The 14,061-nt window shown below is 41.9% G+C and overlaps 1 protein-coding gene and 1 non-coding gene across 2 annotated transcripts in view; one reads left to right on the top strand and one right to left on the bottom strand.

Moving 5' to 3' along the window:
• Positions 1–14,061, top strand: part of Fbxl17 (F-box and leucine rich repeat protein 17) — a 426,850-nt gene that overhangs the window by 286,832 nt on the left and 125,957 nt on the right. The gene's annotated exons all lie outside the window — the stretch shown is intronic.
• On the bottom strand, positions 7,491–7,619 carry LOC115062577. Its single transcript, XR_003842513.1, has one exon. It is a non-coding gene; the product is annotated as a small nucleolar RNA SNORA17 (small nucleolar RNA).

Here is a 14,061-nt window from a genome sequence, read left to right as displayed (position 1 = left end):
CCCTCCCCCACACAGCCTGATTCTCTTTCTTTCTACTGTCTCATCTTTGCTCACAGATGGTTTTAGGAGTTTCTCCAAGAAAACAGTTTTGCTTTGAAGATAATTTTTTGTTCCATAAAGATTATTCTGTTCTGCTATTAGATTTTAAAATTCACAATAATCCCCTAATAGGATCCAGCCCTTTCATTGCTCTCTGTTTGTCTGGAAGTCCCCCTGTAGTCAGTCTTGGAAGGCAGAATGAGTTCCCACAATACTGCTCTGATGTGCATCACACACCCACAGGTCATAGTCAAGAATCATCCGCAAAGACACCCTGAACCTGCATTGGGGACATATATTTGAAATTAGAAATTAGTTTGATTCTGAAGTGTTATCTACCTGTTAAATGAAAATAAAATAGGGTGATATAGATGCTGTATAAGCATGTTATAACAGCATGTGTATATGCCATGCACAGTGAGGCAGAAGATTCAAGCTGCCCATCTTGAACAACAAAAAAGAAACTAAAAATTTTTAGCTCTATAAATTAAGTGAAAAGCGTGAAATTGAATCAGTCTTATTTTATGTGAGGCAAATGTACTTGGCTTTTTTTGAGAATCATGCCGTCTGCTCTGGTTTACATAAGAAATTGGGCAAAATCCTCAAAGTATTCGTTCTCAACTTTGCCTTTCCAGCACACCTTGCAATCAAAGCTTGCAAGTGACTCACTTTCTAAAATACGATAAATTAGTATAGATTCAATATCTTTTCCCTCTCATATTCTCATTAAAATATTTTCCTAAATGTCAAGAAAAGAGGTCAGTTTACCAAGCTTGCTGAAATCACCCATACCTGTGGCTTTCCCTCATGTTAGAGCTCTGTGTGCCTGGTACTTATCACTGTGAATGGTTATTAGTTACTTACATAGGTGTAACCTGTACCATTGTAATAAATGATAGTAGAGCTGCCCCCCCCCAGGACCCAAATGTATGGCCCCCTAGACTTCTGTCATGTTTATTTACTTGGATAATAATGTGGCACCAAAGCAGTTTCATGAAATGTACTATATAGGCATGTATGTTTCATGTTCCTGTGTTCATCATATTCCTTAGTGTGCAGAAGGACAGACTGACAGCAGAGCTGCTGAGGGAACTCAGAACAGTAAGCCCCAGGCAGCATACAAGAAAAGAAAGAACCTGCCCACATCCCACGTGATGGAGATGTATTGAAGGGTGTGTCCTTTACGGACCCAGGCATCTTTTCCACAAAATCTCATCTCTTTTGCTAAATAGACTATTGATTTGAAATCTGTTCTTTCTTAGTTTATGAAAAATCAGATGTAAAATTTCCATTTATGAAAGTAGTATTCATTTTAGTACTATATACTATTAAATTAGTTGTTTTATGACATAGTCTTTAAATTAGAAAACTACTGTAAGTTCTTGAGGTTTCTCGGTTTATAGAAAGGCTATAAATGTGTTATACGTGTGGCAGACTCTACAAATATTCATTGTAATTTTTTCAGCTACAGGAAACCAGTTGGCAATTGTAGCATTATACTTAGGAGCTGCATAGTATAGCTGTTATAATCTACTGTTATAAATCTATATAAATCTACAACCTGCTAGGAAAGATGGAATATCTTCCCACTTTTGACTGCAATAAAGGATTTCAGTGGACTCTGGCCTGTCTCACAAATGCATTTAATATTTTCTGAAATGAGCCTTTCTTCGCTGCCAGGTATGTTTCTAACTGTGCATGGCCAGGCTCCTGATTGACTGACCGAGAACCAAGTCATTCTCACTAAGGCCTACTCAGCCCCAGCCCCTACAAAGATACAGTCTGGGGCCAGAATTGGTCCTCTACTAACAAAGCTTGCTTTCTGCCAGTAGTGACACTTATAATGTGAATGAAAATTCACTGACCTATATTCTTCAGTTTAAATCCTTAAAAATTTAAATTAAAACTTTGTCAACAGTAATTCTAACCATACTGAGGCAAAAAGAGTGTTCCCCGCAATCTGGCTGCACTAAATGTAATTCATAACTATCAGAAATCCGTTTTCTCTGCATAACTTTTAAGAACGCTCCTGATGTCTTGAAAATTCCATGCAATTTTCTTTAAAAGTTGGTTTGGAATGCCACTGTGCATCTTGAAGCCCACACACAGTGAGTTAAATTACAGCAGTAGCGTATTTCTCAAGCACCATATAGTTGCGAATCCTTTATCCTCAAGTACATAGTAGCGGATTTTCTCCTTGAACAGTGAAGGAAGTTGAACTTGGGGGCAGTTTCAATTTAACACATGATGTGCCTGCCGCATGCTTGTAACTCGGCTTGCCTTGCCTGGTGGGTTTTCTTCATTCATCCTTGCTTCCTGTAAGAAGAATTAAGTATGCAATACCAATTATGAAACTGGACCCTCATGACCACCACTTTCCAAGCCTCCTTTCCTTATCCTGGCTTCTGTGTAAGCATTTCCTCTTCAGTGGGTGGGAGCATCTAAATACAGGGGAGAGTGCTTGCTCTCAGGGTTATACACTCCCATCGTGGCTGCCCAGCCTCCTCTGCTCAGTATTCATGCACTACTCAGCTCATGCTTGGGTATTCTCTGGGCCTCATTCTCCTTCCTACATCACATGGCAACCATGACCAAGCCAGGCTCAATCTGTTCACAGAATATACCTTCAGTAAACTATAACCCACCAGGTACCTAACTGTCCTGCCCTTCTGTCTTAGCCTACCAGACTGGCATGTCTGTCCATCCTCTCACCAGCCCAGCATAATGTACTCTTGGACAAACAGGTGCCAGCCTCACAAGTATTCATTTACACCAAGTGTAGTTTTCCTACTCAGAGTTGTCAGTGGAGGGCGTAAGGATTAGAACTCCCTAATACGGGCAGCCGTGGGGAGAGCTTGTCACAAGACAGCTATAATGAGCTTTCTAAAAATGCTTTAGATGAATAAATAAAACATATTCAATTGTGCATGCCTTTCTGTGTTGTTGTAGGCTAGGTATCATAACATACATCTGTAGTCTGTACTGGAGAGGTGGAGGCAGGTGGATCCCAGTTGTGAAGGCAGATGGCGTTTACATAGTAAACCTTTATTTTTAAAGGTAATAAAAGGTAAAAGAAAAGGAGAAGAATTGAATTCTTTATCCTGGCAGTTGTTATAAAAAACAAAATTATAAAACTAGGTAAATCTGCCACTACATATGAAGGAATTGTTCTTCCATGTATCCTAGGGGGCATGTAGGAATTTGAACTCAACGTGCTAATGCCATTAGCATCTTGGGGTTTTATATTTGCAAATTAGTTTACTGAAAATATGTACACAGTTTCATAATCTCATACTGGAAGATAAGTGAAAGTGGACACATGTGTGTTTAAGTGTGAGAATCATTGCCTGTGTTATATTTGACATTACTATTAAATACATTAAACTAATATATTGTACTTTTTTCTTTTATTTTTTAACCGAATTATTTTTGTAAGGAAGATCTTTATTTAATAGATGGTTTCACTCACAAGACATTTTAAGAATAGAAGGGTTTTTAAAATGTTTTTAAATTTACATTAAAACAGTGGAGGATCCCTGGAGAAGCTGAAAGTGAGTTCGGCTTGTGGTATGTGATGTATTAATACCTTTTTTGGCTGTCTTAAAACTGTACAACTTGAAGGTAGAGATTTTATTCAGTGCAATGATCCTATGAAATCTATGTTTCCACCAAATCCATAAGTTAAATTTTTAACAGTAATCAGATGTCTTTGTCATTTGTTGAATACTGTTTTAGCTTCTGCATATCCATGTGGGAAAAAGCATAAAATTTTATTCTTAATGTTAAGCCTTCTTACTTGCTCTCAAAATGATCTTCGTTAGGTGGCAGACCGGCAGAATGCAATATGAATGGGACATGTGAATACATCTCACAGCCGCCTGCATAGCACAGAGCAGGCCACCCTAAGATCACTATCCTGCATGTGACACAGGCACGCAGAGGAGGTAGGGCTGTGAGCTCACTCCTTCACATGCAAGGCATCCTGTGCAGCAGCAGACTGGATATTGACGAGTTCAGAAGTGGTGGGTATAGGTGATTGGGAATGCAATGTTAAAAGCTTTGCTGCAGTTAGACTTTCTGCTATAAATTTAGGAGTTGCTGACGGCGCAGGCAGAAAGTGAGAAAACAAGTTTGTCTTCCAGAGGCAAAGTCAGCAGTATATAGGAAATAGGTGTCACCGGGAAGAGGTTAGCAAGGGAACCATTATTAGTGATGACAGTGGGATTGTATGCAGAAGGGTTTCCTAGGAGTGCCTCTGTGCGCTGCACTGTGGTATTCTGTTGACGCCTAGCTACTGTGATATGGTCCTCAGGATTTAAAAGTCAAAATGGCTCAGTTGGGAAACTCTTCAAATGAGGAATTTATAGCCAAATAAAATCTATATGCATTTATATTTAGAGTTGAGGTGTGTGTGTGTGTGTGTGTGTGTGTGTGTGTGTGTGTGTGTGTGTTTAGACGTCATGGACATAGAAACAGGCATACCTCTTTTTGTTTGTATCTTCTTCCTGTGAAGGGACAGGTAGGGAGGGATGAAGGGAGACAGAGAATGTATATAACTTAGAAATCATGAAAACAAGAGTCTTGTATCTTGTAGGTCAGAACAAAGGCAAGGGGGTGGTAGCCCTGGTGCAGCAGAGATCTGTTACCACCAAAAGCCAGGCAGACTTACATCCCTGATCTGGGCTGATACCATGATATCTGAGGGCTTTGTAGAACTGACCCTAACCCACACCTGAGCATCATGGGAGACAGACAGACAGGCACACAGACAGACAGACAGACAGACACACACACACACGCACGCGCACACACACACACACACACATACACACACACACACGCTGTCCAGTGCCTGTGCGTTTATAGGCTCATGGGCTACCTCAAGAGTCTGTTGTATCACCCTGCTCCTTTTGGTTTAAGACAGTGTCTCTCATTAAACCTGGAGCTGGCTTTCTCTGCTTTCTCTGAGAAGATACATGTCTCCTTCCTCACAGTGCTGGTATTCCAGGCACAGGCTGCCATGTTAGGCTCTTTAGAGGGTTCTAGAATACTCAGGTTCTGAGAACCCAGGCTCTTATACATCTTATTTACTGAGCCATTTCCCCAACCCCTAGAATTAAATTCTTTAAATCATAGATCTGCAGACATTGATATTAAAAGGTAAAAATGTTTAATGTAGCTCTCTAACATGCTAACTACATTCTGCTTACCATCACATAAACATCTGTTTCTCCATTGCAATTTGCCAGTGGAATTCTTAATGAACTTTATAGCCTTTCCTGTTTAAATTAAAGAGAGTACTTGTCATGTATTGCTGTTTGTGTGCAGTGTGTTTCATTCTCACTGTAAGCTAGCCTTGTCCTTCAGAAATATAATGCAAGTCACAGACGAGAGCTTCGTAAGTAATTTAGAATTTTCCAGTCATTACATTGAAAAAAGTGAACAGACACTAGTAAGAGTCATTGTAATAGCATTTAATGCAATATAACGAAACTACTGTCACTTCATTCCATAACCAACTTACATTACCTGTGAAATATTTTCTCTCATACTACCTGTGCATCCTGGTCTGTATTGCATTCCTGGCACTTGTCAGTTGGCACTGCCCTTGTATCAGGTGCTCCATAACTGTGAGGGCTTACAACGCCTGTGCTGGGCGGGCCAGTTCCAGGTTCACCACCTTTACTGGGTTCATTATAATTTAATAAAATATGAAAATGACTGGCAGTTACTTTATCTGTGGCACACATGAAACCAGCCACTGAACATAGATTTTAATCTGTTTTACAACAGTGGTGACTGGAATATTTCTTTATCTCCCTAGTTAGAAACTTAAGTTTGCCTCCCTCTTTGCCCTTCCAAGGTTTTCCTGTTTTTATAATCTCCTCCTTTTGTTCTCAGCTGTCCTGTCATTTATAAATCCAGCAAACTGTTCATCTGATACCTCAGAGGAAAAGCTGACAGAAATAAAAGGAGCACCATGAGCTCTTCTAGTGACTCCTGGCTTATTTGGAGGATGATGAAATCCCTTAACTTTTTATTGGTTCTTTGTGGATTTCACATTGTACACCCCCGCCCCACTCATGTCTACCTCCGCTTGCACCTGGTCTCTACCGTTGCAACCTCTTCACCAAGAGAGAAAAAAATACTTAGCTGTGGAAAATTCAGTGTGTCATATTGCACCCCCCAGTATAGACTTCTCTGCTTGCAAATGTTCATTGCAATGACTTATTAATCTGGTATGAGGCCTGTGGCTTCTGCTTGATGTCCTGTGTTGTGGAGATCCTGTAGTTTTGGATCTATAGGACAAGCTGGGCACCTTCATTCACTCCAGCAGTTCATCAGTAGGGCAGATGTTCTGGAGGACCAATTCAGTGACCTGGATCTGGACCTCAGAGTTATCTGAGCTGCTCAGCTCACCAGCAACCCCTGCTACCTGAGCCAGGTCTATGCTGTTACTCCACCAAGTGTTGCAGCCAGTGAGCCGGTGAAAGCAAAGAAAGCCATGACCAGTTCTTCCACTCTCATGACCCCCAGCTCTGCTGCCTGCCATAGATGGTGATGGAGCAGGGAGGGGAAGAAGGCATGTCTCCCATATCAGTTCCACTGCACAGCTGTCAAGCAGCAGGGCTGGCTCTCCCTTCCCATGTCACCCGAAGCCCACATCCAGGGCCAAATCTGCTGTGCTGCCCAGGTGAGGTGCAGGGCTTGCTCCCCTGTTCTTATTGCCAGTCTTCTGCCCCTGGGGGTGAGTGCAAAGGCAGGGGAGGGGGTCTCTCTCTGGACAATGCCACCGCATGGGAGATGAGAGGTATGGCCAGCTCTCCACTGCTCACATCCTCAGGGGTGGCTCACATTCCTACGAAGTGCTGGGCCACTCTCCTGAAAACTGCAGCTGGCCAGTGGTGTGGTCAGCTCTTATGGCCCCAAGGCCAGCTCTTCCATGATGCTCAGGTGAGAGGTAGGGCCAGTTCTACAAAACCCTCAGGCATCAGCATATCACCAGAAGGCAGTCCAGACTGGGGACATCTGCCTGGCCCTTGGTGGTCACAGATCTCTGCCACGGACCTAAATGTGGCCCCTGGTGGCAGCACAAGCTAGGACCCCACCATGGTCCCAGGTGGCATCACTGGCTACCCACACCAGGCTGTTCCTTACTACCTTTGAGTCTCCAGTTCTGCCTCTCTTCACTGTGTCCACCCACATCCTTCTGTTTCTCTCTCCCATCTTTCTATCACTTACTTGCTCCTCTTAGTGGCACCTGGGGTCTGCGTGTCTGGGGCCATCCCAGGGGTGCTATGCCCTGCTCGTGCATTATGCTGCCTAGCAGGGGTCATCTTGAACATGGTCTCTCCCCCTGTGCTTATGTGGCGGCGCCCGCCTGGTGGCTATCTCAAGCTAATTCCCATCTGCCGAACTAGTGGTCATCTCAGACTTGCTGTTTTTCAGGGAATGTTGGGCTACTAATCATTCCCATGTTCCTAGGTCAGAACACAGAGCACAGATGTAGCCTCTCTCCTCTCTTCCACCTACTGACACACATGTGACCCAGCAGCCACACCTTCTGTGGCAGGGATAATGAATTCTTGATGCTTTCAGGATGTCCTTGCCATGGGAGTGTTAACGTAATAAGTAGTAGAGAATATAGTCCCTCACTGAAGTGCTTGGAAGGGCCGCAGCCACTGTGTCGATTCGCTTCACTTTGCAGGGTGGGCATGTGTGACGTGTAGGCTTTGCTCTGTGATGAACCTGCTTGTGTAACGATGGAGAATTATTAGAATATCAATTGGTTGTGAAGACTGTGAGACTAGTTTTCATTACATCTTGGTAGTTCAGTATTTATTGGCTCTTTTAGTCTCAACAATTGTAGACTTTTTAAAAAGATTGATTTATTTTACTTATGTGAATGGGTATTTTTGCCTGCATGCACAGATATGTGCACCACATGTGTGCCTGTCATGATGGATCCCTGGAGCTGGAGTTACAGTCAGTTGTGAGCTGCCATGTGGGTGCTGGGACTTGAACTCCAGTCCTCTGGAGGAGCAGCCAGTGCTCTCAACTGGTGGGCCATCTCTCTAGCCCTGTAGAGCTTCAACATCTTTATTATTACTCTTAGGCTCCTACAGAAATATGCCCTGTGTTGCCTGGGGAGAAAACGTGAATAGCAGGGGGAGCATGATCTGAATTTACCTGCATCTTTGTTCCTTAGCCACATCCTTTCCTTGGCTCTGTGCTAGCTGCTCAGTGAGTACTGCTCACACTGGAAGCCCTGAGCTTGTTTTCAGTGAGGCTTAGAGGCCTGCGGAGGCGAGGTCTGGTCCTAGCTCTGGGCACTAGCTAGGAGTGAGGACATATGAAAGTCCTCATGGTTTTTTCAGACAATTACTCCATTTTTTCCAAGTCTGTTGTGTACTTGAACGCAGAGGGTCTAATTGCTTTGAAGTAAATCATGACATATCTAAACATGTATATGAAGATAAGGGGATTGTTTAGATGCTCTGAACCTTTTCTTGAACTCTAAATTAGTCACATAAATAAATGCTGGAATTGATGAGACAGTTTTAAAGACACAGTGAGGAGGTTCAGTAGTTATAATTTGCCTTGAACCTGTTCATCCCATCAAACAAGATGGAGAACTTAACTGTCATATGGATTATCTTTATAACACCATAGAAGAGCAGAGAAGGAAAGTTGAGGAGAGCTGTGGCGTCATCAGGAGGTTTCGGAGAGAATGAAGGGTTTAGGTTGGTGTGGCGAAGACAGGCTGGGTTTCCGTCTGCACTCTGCACAGTTGAGACTGGCGTCTGTGATGAAGCCTGAGGCCAGGCTGTGGTGCGGCACTCAGGAGGGTCCTGTCCTTCATCGTACTCTATGGGCATCAATTCATGATGTAGGATGCTGAGGTTTGTGTCTGACAGCAGCACCCGCCTCTGTCTCAGCACATCTGCCGGCAGCTGGAAGGATGGTGCTGGAGTGGACTTAGGTTAAAAACTCAGGTGGAGCCTGCACATCACCAGCCTTGTGGTCTGAGTTTTTCAGATCTCTAAGTGTCTCCTTACACCATGTTTCCATTTCCCTCCATGTCCTGAAGCTTCACTCTGTTTAACAGCAGCAGCAGTTGTTGTCTTGTTTGAATGCCTTTAAGTAGCTTTCACAGAACTAATTTAAATGCTGATTGGTGTAATACTATTTATTTAATTTATTTAATAGTATTTATTTTATTTGATAATATTATTAAATTAAACCTTAAATGAGACCAGATCAGTTGAATTTCTTAGTATGAAACTTGTATCATTTTTCAAAAGTATTTTAAGATCGTGAATAATTTATTAAAGCCTTCAGAAATTTCATTAGGGTACAGTTACACTGATGCACACACATTCTCTAGGGACGTTTGGTTTTTAAGAAAAGAGAATTTGGTCTATCTTTCAAATAAAGCATACTGGAATTGATGAAACAGGCACCCGTGCTTTTCGACAGTGTGACCTCCTCATGGTTTATTTTTCGCATTGGAAAGAACTGGCGCAGCCTTGCCTTGTGTGGCAGAAGCTAAGACGTGTGCAGTATTACCCTAATCTTCTCACCAGAACATGCATTTAGATTAAATGTGAAATAATTGGCCTTGGACTGCACTGATACGATTCAGCTCTATATTTTATGTGTACCTATGAATATGACAGTTTTGTTTAATTTATAAAGTACCAAAACAGCAGAGTATTCTAAGTGACATGTATAATGCTCTAAGATAATTTTAATTGTTAACTTTTCAAAAATAGTTATTGGTAGATGGTATATAATGGAAAAAATGTTCATCTACTATAAACACACAACTTGATAAGCTGAACATAATCCAAGAGCAGTGCCCAGATCAACATCATTTCAGCTTTGCCACAGGACTCCCTATTTCCTGTTCCAGTGATGGGCAGAACTATGACTCATAAAAGCAGAGATTCATGGGACATTATAGAAATCCCTATGTTTTATGTAAGTTACTCCTGTTATGTTGACTCTTGGGAGTATAGAACACGAGTGCTGGGAAGGAAGATGGACGGTGGGTAGAGTACTAACTTCCATGCCCAAGGCTGTGGGGTCAGTCTTTAGAACCACAGGAAAAATGTAATTCTAGCAATAATTTTAACCTGAAGGTAAACTATGAGTTAATTACTCACAATCTCAAGGGGAGTACAGGAGGCTGACCACACACACACACACACACACACACACACACACACACACACACAAATCCATGAATATATACACTTACATAAATATACAACATAAAAGGCTTTAGACCTACTGAAAAATTTTCTGACTTAATGATATTAATAGAGAAAATTATCTTATTAAATTTTTAAAATTCAACTTTAAAAACATTTGTTGTTATTTGATATCAAAATGGAGAGTTTCCTTTTTAAAAGAGTATAAGCAATGATCTCTAACATTTAATGGAACTGACTCCTATCTGGGATAACCAGAAGAAGCAGTCTAGCTTAGGTTGATGTGTCGGCTATTTTGCTCAAGTCTTCTTTGTTTATGAGACACAATCTTACCATGAAAATTAACTTTTAAATATGTATAATTAATCATATCTTCAGTGCAGTCTTTAACATACATTAGAGCATGTTACTGTCCAGCTCTTAAGCCTGTGTGACATGGCCCTGACTATCGTGCTTCTGAAGGGAACCTGTGTCCTTAAGAAGATGGCATCACTCTAAGAGGTTGATTGAGTGGGATAAAGATGTCAATAAAACCAATCCAATATGACACCAGATATAAATTTTTACTTACACATTATTCTGTTCTGATTTGTTATACTTTGTTAGATAGCACCATGACATAGACAAACTATGATTTGACCAGGTAATGTCTAGATCAGTGACAAAAAAATATTAGTCTTTTTCAGTATTGTATTAGTTATTTTCTTGTTGCTGCAACAAAATGCCTACAGAAAGAAACTTAAAGGAAGCAGGCTGCTTCCATTTTATAGTCCTTGGGATAAGGCCAGCCGCTCATGGCGAACAGTGGTGGCAGCAGTTTTGGCAGAAGCCTGCAGGAAGCGGGGAGAGGCGCCTGGCAGTGCCCAGCTTAGCGTCTCCTCTGTATGCAGCCCGGGACGCCGCACCTCACTCAACCCAGTCTGTAAATTCCCTCACAAGCTTCCCCGGATGTTAGCCTCCCTGGTGACTCTAGAAGCTTTCCATATGACAGCCAGTACTAGCCATTACAAAGGTAAGTACTGTTCAAATGAAAAACTCTAGGAAAAAAAAAAATTAGAGAAGATCTTGGGGAAAATATAAGAAATGTTCTCATTCTGTAAGTCTTGGCTTTTCAACACATTAGAAACCTGTTTGTGGCCGGGCGTGGTGGCGCACGCCTTTAATCCCAGCACTTGGGAGGCAGAGGCAGGTGGATTTCTGAGTTCGAGGCTAGCCTGGTCTACAAAGTGAGTTCCAGGACAGCCAGGGCTATACAGAGAAACCCTGTCTCAAAAAAACAAAACAAACAAACAAACAAAACAACAACAACAACAACAAAAAATTTTAAAAAAAAAGAAAAAGAAAAAGAAACCTGTTTGTGTCCAAATTCTTATGTAGGGAGCTGAAAATTCAGAGAAGCTGCCCTGACACTGGCTTGCCCATGACATTAGAGGTTCTGCTTAAGTCTGTTTGCCTTGAACTTATTCTGTGGGGCATTGATGAGGCCAGTCATTCTAACTTCTGATCTGTTCAAAAGAGGAAGATCAGAGCCCATTAGAAGCACACACATTGTAGAGAACGGTCTTGCACCAACTTCCTTCCCCATGCCTAAGAGAACCTCTTCTTGCCTTAACTTATGCGTGGATTAAAACATGGGAAAAAATAGGAAGGAGAAAACACAAGAAAGAGATCTTGAAAAAGAAAATCATTAATTTTTCAGATTCAGAATGGCATGCTCTCTACTGTTTGCTTTGAGCCAGCCGAGGCTGTGTGCCCCAATGCAGGGACCAGGTAGGAGCATATACCTGGTGAGCTGGGCCAGAGTTAATTACTGAAACCAGCAGGGCTACACGATGGCTGCCTGGAAGTTCCAGTTATTTTCCTTACTTCTGATGTATTTGTGTTTTAGAATTTTATCCACCAAAACACACTCTGAACAGACATATACAATTCTTCCTATGTCTATAAAGTTTATTAACCTTTTCACTGCAGAAGAACAAGGGAAAATCTGTGTGAGAATAACAAGATTCTCAAATATTAAATATGTAATGATAGAGATTGGAAAATTATAGCCTACTTTGATAAGCTATATTAGAAAATTAGAAAAAAAAAGTGTTTCGTTCTATATTTAACAGTATCCTCTCCACATGAGGCCAGGATATTTGGTGATATATAATATTTTCATACCGAAAATGAATTCCACCATCATTTAACATTATACTCAAAGTGAAAAAATTTTTGTCCAGTTCATTTTTATTATGAGAAAAATCTCAAAATTCAGTGGCCTATATACCTGCTCTAATATATTATTTTTAAAAGTCTCATGAGGGAAGGTGTTGTCATTGTGTATATCTTTATTTGTGTGTATATAATTTTATTTTAAGAATTTTAGGAGATTGGTTAGTTTTTAAATTTGTTTTTTTGAAACAAGGACTTGTATAGTCCTAGGCTGGCCTGAATCCCACTATGTAACCAAAGACAGTTCAAAGAAGGAAAATCATATTTCATCTGTCCTCTGACTTCTTTTAAAAGAAATTGTGATATTCTTAGTCCAGCAGATTCTATTTCACTAAGTATTAGATTAGATCTCCCAACCTTAAGCAATGGAATGATATACTTATGTGTGGCAAAGGCATGCTTTATCCTCGGGATCCCTCAAGGTAAGTCACATCGACTCCTCCTTTCCAGGCAGAGGAAAGAATATTATAAAGTAACTGATAAACAGTTCAGAGATGATTTTTCTCCCAAAATAAATAGTTTCTAACTGCCAAAGAGAGAGATTAAACTGGAAGGAAAAACGGCTCTAAAGAAGCTAAGTCTGGGGACCAGGAGAGATAAATACAGCCAGGCTGCCCCGGGATGGCCGCCTTCACTTCCATATATTACAGCTTCACCCAGGCAGGAACACAGGAAATTGCCAAGACCAACCACACTTGTCTTCCCTGACTCCTGAAACCACACTCTGCCGAGGATTCATTGGAAGAGAAACCATGTCAGCCATGAACAGGCGGAACCTAGGGAACCCTGGAGAGTCCACTCTAGGAGTGTGCTGGGGCTCCTAGGACTCAAGTCTCCTTTTGCAAATGAAGAGGCCATCGTTCAGTCTCAGTGTGTGGGCAAGCCCTGGGGACTAAAGCTGTGGTCTAGGAACATGGGCCTGAAGCCTGTGGTCTTCCTCTCTGAGAGCGAGCTACTCTCAAGCATCTGCTCAGTCCCCCCCAGACCACTCAGAACCCCCACCCAATGGTCTTCCTAAAGCCTTTGCCACTTCAGTTCATCTTTAAGACTTCTCCTATCTGTAGTCACAGAGGTAGTCACAGGTCTACAGTCTGCATGCATCTTTCCTCCTCTGGTGCATGTCTCGATGTTAGCTTAAAGTCCCTCCAGTCATGACTCTAAGTTCCTTAAACAGCAGCTGAAGTTCCTCACCTTACTCTGGCACCTTCTCTTTTGTCTCTGCTGACACATGGGGTCCCCTGATCCTAGAATATTAGAACGTGGGTGGTGAGGAGACTAAGAAGTAGTTTCTAGTTGTACCTGAAGGACTAGAAATCTTTTCTCACCTGTCTAGGTTTGGGAAAGTTCCTTTGTGTCCCCTGACTCGCCTCGCTCTCTCTGGCTCCTTTGTACAAATGGCAGACCCACTGTATCTCCACTTCAGTTCCTAAGCCTCACATGAACTGTGAGCATCATAATGAGATATTTCTGTTTGCACCATTAAGAATCCTGCATCCTACCGGGTGTGGTGGTGCATGCCTTTAATCCCAGCACTTGGGAGGCAGAGGCAGGTGGATTTCTGAGTTCGAGGCCAGCTTGGTCTACAGAG

This window comes from Mus pahari, chromosome 18, assembly GCF_900095145.1.
Source record: "Mus pahari chromosome 18, PAHARI_EIJ_v1.1, whole genome shotgun sequence".
In the NCBI taxonomy this organism is placed as follows: Eukaryota; Metazoa; Chordata; class Mammalia; order Rodentia; family Muridae; genus Mus; species Mus pahari.
This window is presented reverse-complemented; position numbering and strand designations above follow the sequence as displayed.